The following is a 13,576-nucleotide window of genomic DNA, read 5'->3' on the forward strand; positions in this document are numbered from 1 at the left end:
AATACCCCTTGAGAAGTAGTTATCTATGTCAATTTTTAACATCTGCAAAATGGGGATAGGGACCTTGTCCAATGATTCAGCCCTTCTGACCCTGGTGGGTTACCATGTTGGACTTCAAAGACAGCGCAAACCAATCTTGTATGAGATCACAGCTTCCGCCACGGAGTGGGGCTGAAGATATCGTCTGTTACCACACATATAAGGGAACATTAGAAGCACAGTAGCATTGGCCCTATGGAGAATCAAAATCAGGATGTTGGGGAAGGGACCTTGGTCCCCAAGAGAATACCATGTAGGACAAGAATACATGATGCCCGAGGTTCAAAGGAGAGAGTAGTAAGAGTTATAAAGATTTGTCCCTGAGTCCCCAGGTACTGTGCAGCATATAGCGATCACTCAGATACCATCCCTGCCCTCAATTACCAGCACTTCATGAAGCAGACAGAAAAGAACCAATAAACAAGGCAAACTGCGTTACATGCAGTAATAGTGCTATGGCAGCAGAGGAGGCAAAAATAAGATGAATTCTGCCCGGAGAATCTGGTCAGCTTTTTGGACAAAGTGGCATCAGAACTTGGTCTTAGGGATTGTAAGAGTTCTGTAGCTGAGGTTGGGGGTGGGGAGGGAAAAGGAGGTTCTAATCGAGAGGACAAGCTATAAATAAGGACACAGACGCAGCAAAATTAAAATTGTGACTTCCTGTAAGATCAGGGGGGAAGGGATATAGGACATAAGAATAAAAAAGCAAGCTGGAGGGCTTAGTGCTTGCTAAGGGTATCAGCCACACTTGGAGGAGTTGGGGGGACACGAAAAGGTTGTCAGCCAGAGGGGGGATTCACAGCTGTGTTTTAGTAAGACTGCTCCAGACACGGGGAAGGACTCATAATCAGAAGAAGGAACTGAAGCAGGAAACCCAGGTAGGAATCTCGTAGAAAAGTCCAAATCACATTATTAATGGACTCAATTAGAGGCAGGGCAGTGACATTGGAAATGGTTCATTATGGAGCTCTTCGGGATATTACCAGGGTTTGAGGTCCAGGTTTCTGGAGGTATTGATGACATTAAGCAAGAGAGAACAGATTTGTGCAGCACCTCCCCCTCCCTTTTCTCATACCTGGACTCCACCAGTCTCCCTCGGGTGCTACTCCCCTACCTGTCAGTCTTTTCCACACGGCGATCCGTTCCCAAGAGGCTACTAGAATCACACTGCGAATGCATGTTCCCACTCGCTCAAGAGCCTGAAGTGGTTCCCACTTCACCCCTTCAGATTCCTGGCAGAAAATGGAGAGGAAAGACTTCTGATTACTAATGGTTACCCGATTTCATCTATGTTCTGTGCCCCTTTGTGTCTTGCTGCCAGCCAAGGACCGTTTTCCGACGTATACGAGTAAATGGCTAGGTCCTGCTGCTGGCGTGTCTTTATGTCATTTGCCTCCCTCCCCTCTATTCATCTCTACCGCTCTTCTTCAAAATCCAGCCTGCAACTCACCTCCAGGAAACCTAGGCTTAGCATACAGATGACCTTTATCAACTGGACATGCCCCCACTTGTGGCTCCCTATCTCCGCTCCCATCGCTGAAGACCAGCAGCGCTAGAGGTAACCCCTCCACCAAAAGGGAGCCTTTCTGCTCTCCCCAACCTGGGAGGAATCACAGCTCCCTGAATCTCTCCCCTGCAGAACTCCACATGCTGCAGACTTCCACATCCCAAAGTCCCTGGTTTCCCCTTTATCTTCCACCTGTTCTCAGGGGAGTCGGGGGCACAGAATGTTCTAGGACGCCAGCCAAGGCCCCCACCTCAACCTCATTTCAACCTGACTGCCCAGAGAACTCACAGGTCCCAGAATGACCTGCCATCCTTCCTACCAGCAATCTGCCAGAAATAGTGAAGATGCCAGTGTTTCTTCAGCTAGAGGAAAGAGCATATTCAGCCATGCAGAGAAAGAGAAGAACTGTAGATAACTGGATGAAGCGCTTGAAATCACTCAATGGCACAGCCGTCTTTTAATTACCTTGGGAACAGGAGATAAGAATAATGGAAAGCTACAGATAATCCGTTTGTTTCAAAAAACGTTCCGCGACAAATGGGCAATTTAAAGTTGATGCTTACAAGACACAAAAGAGGCCAGGGACAGATATTCAGGAAGGAAGTAAAATCCAAAGTGTAGGAAAGACACAAAAACGTTCCCTGTAAATGCTAAGGATGGCACACTGCAGTTATTAACCACAACTCTACACTCTTTCCCATTAATGGAAAGGCTAAATCTTTTCCAAGTGTGACAAGTGGCATCTGATCGCTCCCTAGGGATTCTCTGTTCTTTAGCCACTTAACAGTCACAATAAATTTTCTGTAGTTCCATTTACCACATTATTCTCCAGGGGGTATTCTAGTTTACTTTGAACAGCCGGTGACAAATACCCCCAACCAAAAGCAAAAATGCTTAATTCAACTCACTGTAGGAGGCAGAAAAGTCTGCCTAGCCCAGGTAACTTTGAGTCGGGAAGTGCTTTGCTTGGAGGCTGGCTCCAACTCTTATTGGACTTTCTCACTCTTACAGGTGGGAATGATGAGTCTGGGGAGAGGCAAAGATATGCCTGGGGTCACACAACTAATTAGCAGCAAGTCTGCACCAGGATCTGCACCAGATCTGGGTCTCTTAAACCTGACATCACATCTAATTTAAAATAAAAACTTCTCCCTCTTTTTCTGTTGCCTCCTAGAACAGCCCAGGTTGGTCATGGACATGCGCCGTCTGGACTCCCTTTCAGGAAGGACTGCAGTCCAATTGTGGGAAGCATGGTCAGCACACAGCCTACAGCTCTCAGTGCCTTCAGGGTCTGCCTCAACTGTAGAAGTCCATGCCACCTAAGGTCACACCCTTCCCAGGCAGCCTGTATCCATTGACAAAATGAGGCAGGGTATAAAGACCTAGACACTTCTGCCTAATAGGGGCAATGTTGGTGGGCAGGATTCACTCCAGAGCTTCCCAGTGGGCTAGTCAGGGTTTTATAAAGCACACCTGCGTTACACTGTAACTTCTTCCTCTGCCCAATCTGGTCTCCTTCCTTCTCTTTCACAGACGCTGGTTCCTAACAAACATCTCACACCCCTGGCTCCTCCTCAGCGTCTGCTTCTGGAGCACCCAAACTGCCACACCTCCCTGTCCAGGCTATGCCACACTCACACCCAATTGGCAACCACCTTGTCCTCAATTTTTGTTCATCCCTCAACTGCCCACCCTAATTCTAGGCTTGAGCTATAGGCCACCCATTCAGGGCAGGCTTTCTTTTCCCACCCTTACCCCAAGTCACCCCCTTCATCCTCGACTCCAGCTCTTGAAATTATGGTCTTCCTGCCTTCCCAGCCAACAATGCAGCAAAGCAGAAGAGAAGCCTAGGACAACTAGACAATCTCCCTACAGACCTCTGCCCATTGACCCAAACCCGTACTGGGGCCTCCACTCACATGGGATAAGCCAGGTCCTGGGAGCTGGTCAAGCAGCTGCATGTAAGTGTGTAGGTGCTCCTGTGCTTTATCCTGGGAGGCTGTAGATCACTTATGTATTGATGGTTCTCTTAGCAGTTGTGGGGTTTGCTTTAAGAGATGAGAAGTTTAAAAATTAAGACAGGATTTTGGTGGAAAAACACAGGACGCTTGGGTCCCAATGAAGTTTGACTATGTGGCTAGGGTGACCATATGTCCTGATTACCTGGAACATTTCTGATCTATGCCTGTCATCACAGTATAATTATTAGTAGCATTGCATTTCACTCTCAAGTGTCCCTGTTTGGTGATAATGTGGTCACCCAGTACATAGGACATGTGACTTCAGTGCAAGTCTGTCTAGCAGTCTGTCCTCCTCCCCAGTCTTAGACATGCTGAGAGAAAGGAATATGGTGGTGCTAAGGGGAAAGAACATGATCCCTGTCCTTGAATGGGGTTGGACTTAGGGATTCACTTCTAATGAAGAGATGGGCAGAAGTAGCATTGTGTGACTTCCAAGGCTAGGTCATAAAAGGTGCTTTAGCCTGGCTCTTCCACTCTTAGGATGCTCTTCAATCCCAGCCACTGTAATATAAGAAAGCCCAGGAAAAATGGAGAGGCCAAGTCTTCAGCCCCAATCTAGGTCCTAACAGAGAGCATTAACATCCTTTGAGATAACTCCAGCTCCAGTCACTGTCTGATTGCAACCTTATGAGGTACCCCAAGTGAGAACCACCTCCTAAGACCAGTTAACAATAAATTATTGTTTTGGACAGGAAGGAAGGAAGGAAGGAAGGAAGGAAGGAAGGAAGGAAGGAAGGAAGGAAGAAAGGAAGGAAGGAAGGAAGGAAGGAAGGAAGGAAGGAAAGAAGAAAGAAAGGAAGAAAGAAAGAAAGAAAGAAAGAAAGAAAGAAAGAAAGAAAGAAAGAAAGAAAGAAAGAGAAAGAAAAAGAAAGGAAGGAAGAGGGAGGGAGGAAGGGAGGAAAGAAGAGAGAGAGGGAAGGAAGGAAGGAAGGAAGGAAGGGGCATGTGTTTTGAGTTGCTCCTCTTGGTGTAGACTGACTCCCAAGAGTGTAAGAAGGGCCATAGTAGGTATGACTCTGCCTAAGCAGCTGGAAATGATGGCCCTGACAATAACTTCTAGGGGAGTGCCACTCAAGGCACTTGGGTTTCTTTAATAGCCAATTATGACTATCATCTCCACATTTATCTTAATCTTTGAAATTACTTTGTCAGGCACTACCACCTCTTGGCATAATGGTTCCATAAGCTTCTTCCCTATGAAACTCTTCCAGAACTGGAAAACCAAATGCGTGTTCAATTTATCTTACCATTTCAGAACTTACAATCACATTCACTCTTAAACATCACCTTTGTGGGCCGAAAAGTCTAGAATCCCTTATCACATCCCCTACTGGCAAACCAGTTTGGCACCTGAAACATTCAAGGCCTGTGGAGTCAGTGCAAACTCCCAAAGAAATGGGGTATAGCTTAGAAATTTACTTGTTAATATGTGTATGGTTTTAATTGGCTTTGAAGACAGCACGTGGGTTTTTACTTTGTTTAAAAGAATGAAATACATATTGAAGGACTAGAAAATAAATACATAATGCTCTGAACTGAATATTAAGATTCTTTTGTATGATTTTTATTACATGTCAAAAACTTTTTTCCCCCCTTGGGAATATAGCTTCACAATTATAGTAGAAAACAGCCAGAGAATGTTTGTAGGCATCTTGCCACCCCTGCTCAAAACCTTTCAGAATTACTGTGCCATGCCTTACAGAATAGAGTCCACATTTCTCAAGTGGATGGTAGCCATCATCAGCCCCCTACTTTCCAACAAAACGTCAGCTGTGATAAATCCGATCTACTCACCGACTCCCATTACACAATGCTGTGTTGCCTCTCCCTGTTGTGTTTCCTAGCCCTGCCCCACACAGTTGGAAGTCCCCTTTCGTGTTTCTTTTCTGAATTCTAACTATCTATGAGGACTGATATTTTATGCCTTTCTTCTTTCCTAGAGGTCTTCCAAAGAATAAAAATGTAATTTACATATTTTTTAATTACACAAAACTTATTGTAGCTTGCAATTACCATATGAACCATTTTACCTAAGGGCAATGTGTCTAAGATCCAATGTGGGATCTTAATGATCTTATTTTTTCCTATATCTTCGACCACATTACTATTCCATTACCTGGAATTATTGTTACTCATCATCCCTCATCATTACTCATCAATTGTTCCCAACTATACTAAAAATAAATAATCGGAATTTTTAAGTGGAAGCATGATGGAATTGTCTAGAAAGATGAACCCAGTAGGGAAGAAATCACCATCTTTCAATTTTTCTTACTGCTAAAAGAAATATATTATCTTTCAAGGGGCATAAAAGAAGGTAGTACACACCATCTTTGTAGTCTGCATTTAGCCTTCACTGAAAACAAATGACAATTTAGAATTTTTCATTCTCTACTCTTAAAGGCAAAGAAAAGAAAACGCACAGGGGAAGACACTTCAAATTATTAGACAACCAGAAGATGAAATGAAAAGAGACAGACAGTAGCACTCTAGACTCTAACAATGATGGTAAAATTTATCCTATAAGTGAAAAATCAGACAGTGAGTCCTCAGATGACAGTATTCTAATGATCTTACTCAAATTTAAGAATCAACATACGAACAATGTATTTTTTTTAAGATTTATTTATTTGAGAGAGAGAGAGAGTGGAGGGAGGGGCAGAGGGAGAGTGAGCATCTCAATCAGACTCCATGCTAAGCACGGAGCCCGATGCAGGGCTCCATCCCAGGACCCTGAGATCATGACCTGAGCTGAAATCAAGAGTCCCGTGCTTAACTGACTGAGCCACCCAGGCACACCTGAACAATGTATTTTTAAAGACAAGAAGGGAATACAGTATTTTTATCCAGTTAGTCAGTCAAAGGAAGGACTTCCTCATGCAATAATTTGTGAAAAGAATCTGGCCTATCCCATTTTGCTAAAAGGACATGTGATAGCATTGTTTCATTTTTGATGATGCTTGTGCCTCAAAATTTACTTGCTATGAAGAGGTTTACTATGTTTGGATTCTTATTAAAAACCTAATAAAGTTGTTTCTCACTATCCCTTTATTTTCACTTCTGCATTCACAGAATGACTTAAAATATAAAAGATAAATAAATAAGCCATCGAGCCTTCTTGACAATGACTGTTTTTCCTTGTGTCCTGAGAGTTCAGGTCCAGCTGGAGCTCCACCTACCACCTGGAACCTCCCCTTCTGTTCCAACCTACCCTGAACTTTCCCTCCCCAGAATTACTTTTCCAAGAAGCTCCTCCATAACAGCAGTTCGTTGTGAGTTATGTATTTACTTTGTTTCTTATCCAAACCAAATCATAAATCTCTCTAGGACAAGGCTATTTAGTCCACAAACACTTGACTGCCATGGCTGGTACTGTAGCAGGCCCCAGGAACACAATAGTAGGCAAACTTGGCATCATCCTTCCCTTCATGGCATGTCCTTCAGCAGTGGCAGTGCCCAAACATGACTGAAGGAGAGCGCAGTGAAAAAAGTCATAGCTTCAGGGTGAGACAGACCTGGATTTGAATTCTGCTATCACTACTTCCCATTTGCAGGAACTTAGGGAAGTTTCTTTGCCCCTCTGCACCTTGTTCTCTTAGTCTGAGAAGTGGAGGTCCTATTGCTTTCCCTGAACAGGTCTGCATTAGCTTGCTAGGGCTGCCGTAACAAAATACCACAGACTGGATGCCTTGAAAAACAGAAATTGATTGTCTAACAGCTCTGGAGGTTGGAAGTGCAAGAGCAAGGTGGCAGCAGGGCTGATTTCTCCGGAGGCCTCTCTTCTCACCTTGCAGACAACCACCTTCTCCCTGCATCCTCACATGGCCTTTCCTCCAAGCACATGCATCCCTGATGTCTCTTCCTCTTCTTATGGGGATACCAGTCATGTTAGATTAGGACCCCACCCTTTCAACCTCATTTAACTTTAATGATCTCTTCAAAGACCCTACCTCCAAATATAGTTACGTTATGGGTTAAGGCTTCAACATATGAACTCTGGAAAGACACAACACTGTCCAGAGCAGGGTGCCATGAGGATTAGAATATATGCCATATATAACATACCTGGTTGTAGTGTAAGCCCTGGACCAACAGGTTTTTCTTTTTTTGTAATGCAAGTGCCTGACTTAAGCTTTGATTTTTGGAAGCATCTTCAGAAGAGGGCTAGCTCAGATAAACACATCACCGGCCACATGAGTAGAGGAAGGACCAGGCCACCTCCTTCAACTGAGGCTACTTTGTTTTAGAGATTTAGGTTGCTTTCAATAACTGGCCATTTGGGCCACTTGCTTTTTTCTCTTCTCTCACTTTAAATTCCCATTCTTTATATTTTAAAATCAATCGAGAGTAAGCCTGTGAAACCCACCCTTGACACGAGTGAAAGCTGAAGCCCAGGCCCCAGGTACTGTCTTCCTCTCACTTTCTCTACCTATGACCTCATTTTGTGCACTCGGGTGTGCTATGTAATTTCCAGGTCCTGTAAACAATAAATCTTTATTTTTTTTAAGTTTCCTGATGGCTATTGCTGAAGAGCATCTTGCAATCATAATAATAACCACAAGGGCTGGTCCAGCCACAACACTGGTTATTGATAGGCTGAGATTGGCACACAACACTGGTACACAGAAGATGCTCAATTTAAAAGCATCTAAAAATAGGGCGCCTGGGTGGCTCAGTTGGTTAAGTGACCGCCTTCGGCTCAGGTCATGATCCTGGAGTCCCGGGATCGAGTCCCGCATCGGGCTCCCTGCTCAGCAGGGAGTCTGCTTCTCCCTCTGACCCTCTTCCCTCTCATGCTCTCTGTCTCTCATTCTCTCTCTCTCAAATAAATAAATAAAATCTTTAAAAAAAAGCATCTAAAAATAAATAAATAAGTATATAAATAAATAAGTAAATAAACAAAGTATCTAATTTATATACCATATCTTCTTTATCCATTCATCTAAGGATGGACATTTGGGGGTGGTGTTATTTACAACAGATAAGATATGGAAGCAACCCAGGTGTCCATCTATACATGAATGGGTAAAAAAGATATGCTGTATATATAGTGGAATATTACTCAGCTGTAAAAAAAAAAAAAAAAAGAATGAGATCTTGCCATTTGTGACAACATGGAGGACCTACAGGGTATTAAGCTAAGTGAAATAAGTCAGACAGAGAAAGACAAATACCATATGATTTCACTCATATGTGGAATCTAAAAAAAAAAAAAATGAACAAACAAACAAAAAACAGACTCTTAAATACAGAAAACGAACTGGAGGTTGCCAGAGAAGTAACTGAGGGGATGAGCAAAATAGATAAAGAGAGTTAAGAGGTAGAAATTTCCACTTATAAAATAAATAAGTCAGAGATGAAAGGTACAGCATAGGAAATAGAGTCAATAATATTGTAATAACGTTGCATGGTGGCTACACTTACCATGGTGAGCATTGAGTAATGTATAGAATTGTGGAACCAATACGTTGTACACCTAAAGCTAGCATTACATTGTATGTTAATTATATTTCAATTAAAAAGAGGGGGATAAACTAATTATCATTAAAGTCTTTTGGCTCATAGGTCAGTATTTTTTTTCAAAATCTTCAAACAAGTTGAAATAATACATCACGGTTGTTACAGAATCTACTCATTAGACATTCTTACGACACTTTGTCTGAGCTAACCTGCATTTATTTCTTTATATGAATCTTTCCATGTTTGCCTTCCCTCACTCCTAAGTAAGAGTATAAAGTCCTGAATAATGAGAATCACAACTTCCATTCATTTGCTACATCAATGAATTTAACAGTGTGCACACAGTAGTGCTTAATAAATGATATATCCTTGAATGTGCCTGATACATGGGTAAACACATAGTAGGTACTCAGGACATACTTGGTGACTGACTATATCAGGGTACCAGGTTGTTTTCACATACAGGGTTATAAGGAACAGGAGATCCCCACATTTGCGGTCTGAAGAATGGGTTCGAGTCAAGACTCTCCCACTTAATATTATGTGACCTTAAGCATGTTACTTAACCTGACACTCATTTCCTCATAAGTAAAATGAGAATAATGGTATATATTTGGCATTGTTGCTTTCAAGTCTAAATGAGATGATGTCTGTGAAATCAGCCAACTTGGAATGTAGCAGGAGATCAGTAAATATTAGCTGAATTTATGAGAGTCTGTCTGAATGCAGATCCCTAGGGAGGTGAGGGACCCAAATAAGTAAAACTGTTGTGCTTCCAACAGCATTTTCAAACAGGTAAAACTTGGTTCAGATGTACATCAAAAGTAGGTTTGAAATGGAAAATGGGATGGAGATGTCCCAAAAGGATAACATGAGGAAAGCTTGGGATAGGCACTGATCTCAATCTTGGTATCCTGGAATATTAAACCTTCAGATTTTTCCAGCACCCAAGGGGGCATCCCCACTCCCACTAGACACACACATACACTCACACACACACACACACACACACACACATTCAACACACTCACACATATATAGACAGGAAGATTGTTTCTATGGGACCCTTACCCCATAGCCCATGCCTTCTGTAGCCACTGGGGCCAAAGGTGAGGGGTAACATTCATGTTAAGCCCATTTACATTCTCTCTTTTGGTTTATTCCAGATCTGGGGCAAGGAACTGCAAAATAATTCTGGAACATTTTGTGCCAGACAACACAGTGTTCAAAGATTAACAGCATCAGCTCAGGACACAGGAGCCAACTTAAAGGACTCTCACTGGCCAAATTTGGAAGCAATCTGAGTATCAAAAAAGAAAAATTATGGTAAGTGTTTACAATACTTTGAGGTTGGGTTTTTTTTTTTTTAAGATATACATTCTATAGCACTCCTAAAGAAGAGGCGGGAGTGGGGGTTGGGCAGGGGTAGGCAGAGGGAAGGAAAATAGAGGAAAGCTCTTCTTTATAAGAATGCCATTTAAAGGGCGCCTGGGTGGCTCAGTTGGTTAAGCGACTGCCTTCGGCTCAGGTCATGATCCTGGAGTCCCAGGATCGAGTCCCACATCTGGCTCCCTGCTCAGCGGGGAGTCTGCTTCTCTGTCTGACCCTCTTCCCTCTCGTGCTATCTCTCATTCTCTCTCTCTCAAATAAATAAATAAAATCTTTAAAAAAAAAAGAATGCCATTTAAAAATAAAGAAGAAGGGGTGCCTGGGTGGCTCAGTCGTTAAGCGTCTGCCTTCGGCTCAGGTCATGATCCCAGTGTCCTGGGATGGAGCCCCACATCAGGCTCCCTGCTCAGCAGGAAGCCTGCTTCTCACTCTCTCACTCCCTCTCCTGCTGTTTTCCCTCTCGCTGTGTTCCCTCTCTCACTGTGTCTCTCTCTGTCAAATAAATAAAAATCTGAAAGAAAGAAAGAAAGAAAGAAAGAAAGAAAGAAAGAAAGAAAGAAAGAAAGAAAGAAAGAAAGAAAGAAAAGAAAGAAAGAAAGAATGATAGGAAATTATTATTTTGCAACCTCCAAAATAATAATTGATTCAGGCAAAGTTCATCAAAAAATATTGGCTAAAACTTGTAGGGAGACAATCTCAAAGTTATCACCCCACAGATTTCTTATTGATTAGAAAGTATAAATGCATCATTACCATGGAAAGACTTGGTGGTTACTATATTAACTAAGTAATCAAACTTAGTAACACCAGAAGTTTCCTCCTGATGTGATGAAATAAGGAGTGCACAACATCACCCAGATAACTGTTTTACCAAAAAAAACATGTTTAATCTGAATCTAATCATGAACAACCACCAGTCAAATCCAGAATGAAGGACATTCTATATGACAACTGGCCAGAATGATTCAAGGCAATCAATATCAAGAAACACAAAAGAAGGCAGGATGACTGTTCTAGATTTTTAAATGACCAAAGATATACAATATAAAAACTTTGATTGGATCCTTGATAAAAAAAATTATAGGGGCGCCTGGGTGGCTCAGTTGTTTAAGCATCTGACTCTCGATTTTGGCTCAGGTCATGAGCTCGGGGTCCTGGGATTGAGCCCCGCATTGGGCTCTGTGCTCAGTGGGGAGTCTGCTTTCAGGATTCTCTCTCTCCCTCTGCCCCTCCCCTTGCTCTCTCTTTCTTCCTCTAAAATAAATAAATAAATAAATATTTTTAAAAATTATAAAGGAAAATGTGGGACTCTTGGGAAATTTGAATATATACTTGACATTAAATGATGTTGTTGAATCATGGTTAATTTTCTTAGGTGCAACAAGGGTATAGTGATTCAAAAGACCATCTCTACCTTAGGAGATCATGCTGAAGGATTCAGGGGAGAAGTATCACAATATCTACAACTTACTTTAAAATGGTTCAGCAAGTCACAGACCTCTCCAGGCATACCACCCTGAATGTGCCTACTCACAAAGGTTTCAGCCAAAAAAACAGTGTGCATGTGTATGGGGAGAGAGAAAGCACATGAACATGGAAAAATGTTAACAATTGATTAATTTCATGGAAGATTTATTATTCTGTTCTTTCAACTCTTCTATGGGTTTGAAATTTTTTTATAATAAACTTGAGAACAAATAATCTCTTGGGAATTTGCAACTGGGAGTTGGAAATGTTAAGCCATTCTAGATTGGTCACTCAAACCTAAAAATCTGAGTTCGTTTGTTTGTTTTAAGAAAAAAATTTTAAAGGACAAGTCAACCCAGAAACTGAGGGCAGCCACCTTCTACCACATGCTTGGAAAAGCAAAGAAAATGAGCCCAGATCAAAAGATGGAAGAAACAGATGCCCAGAATGATGCAGAAAAGAGAGAGGCCATGCAACCCCAAATGCAGAAGAGACAGAGAGCCTGAGAGAGCGGCTCCTTGTTTCTGAAGGTTTGGTTCTTGGTCCCAGTCCCCTAGAAAGCTAGCAGCATGCTTACCATTAGGCTATGGGAGATGTTCCTGTATCTGAAGTCCTTCTCTTTTTTTAAAAAAAAATTTTTTTAAGATTTTATTTATTCATTTGAGACACAGAGATACTGAGAGAGAGAGGGAGAGAGAAAGCATGAGCAGAGAGAGAGGCAGAGGGAGAGGGAGAAGCAGGCTCCTCACTGAGCCAGGAGCCCGATGTGGGGCTGGATCCCAGAACCCTGGGATCATGACCTGAGCTGAAGGCAGACACTTAACGATCTGAGCCACCCAGGCCTTCTCTTTGTTAAAACCAATTTGAGTGAGTTTGTCTGTCATTTGCAACCAAGGTATGTGTGTGTATGTGATAGGGAGGATGCGGTAGAGTTTTATATTAATGGAACATATTTTTATTGTGGTAAAATATACGTAACATGAATTTGACCACATACATAGCCTCCCCCACTATCAACATCCCCCACCAGAGCGGTACCTTTGGTATAATCAATGAACCTACTACACAGACACGTCATAATTATCTAAAGTTCACTTTAAGGTTCACTCTTGGTGTTGCATATTTTATGGGTTTAGACACGTAAATGCCATGCATCTGTTATTATAGTATCATACAGAGTATCTTCACTGTCCTAAAATCCTCCATGCTCCACCTATCCATCCCTCCTCCTCCTTCCCAACCTCTAACAACCACTGACCTTTTCACTGCCCCCACAGTTTTGCCTTTTCCAGAATGTCTTGTAGTTGGACTCATAAAGTAAATAGCCTTTTCAGATTGGCTTCTTTCGCTTAGTATTAGGTATTTAAGCTTCCTCCATGTCTTTTCATGGCTTGATAGCTCTTTTTATAAAGCTCTGAATAATATTCTATTGTCTGGATGTACCACAGTTTATTTATTCATTCACCTACTGAAGGGCATCTTGACTGCTTCAGGTTTTGGCAATCATGAATAAAGCTGCTATAAACATCTGTGTGCAGGTTTCTGTGTGGACGTAAGTTTTCAGTTTCTTTGAATAAATACCAAAGAGCACAACTGCTACATCATAATGGTAAGAGTATGTTTAGTTTTGTAAGAAACCACCAACTTGTCTTCCCAAGTGGCTGTATCATTTTGTATTCCCACCAGCAATGAA

Source organism: Eumetopias jubatus, unplaced genomic scaffold (assembly GCF_037043125.1).
Source record: "Eumetopias jubatus isolate StellerSeaLion01/CBP00866 unplaced genomic scaffold, mEumJub1_p1.0 scaffold_2, whole genome shotgun sequence".
In the NCBI taxonomy this organism is placed as follows: domain Eukaryota; kingdom Metazoa; phylum Chordata; class Mammalia; order Carnivora; family Otariidae; genus Eumetopias; species Eumetopias jubatus.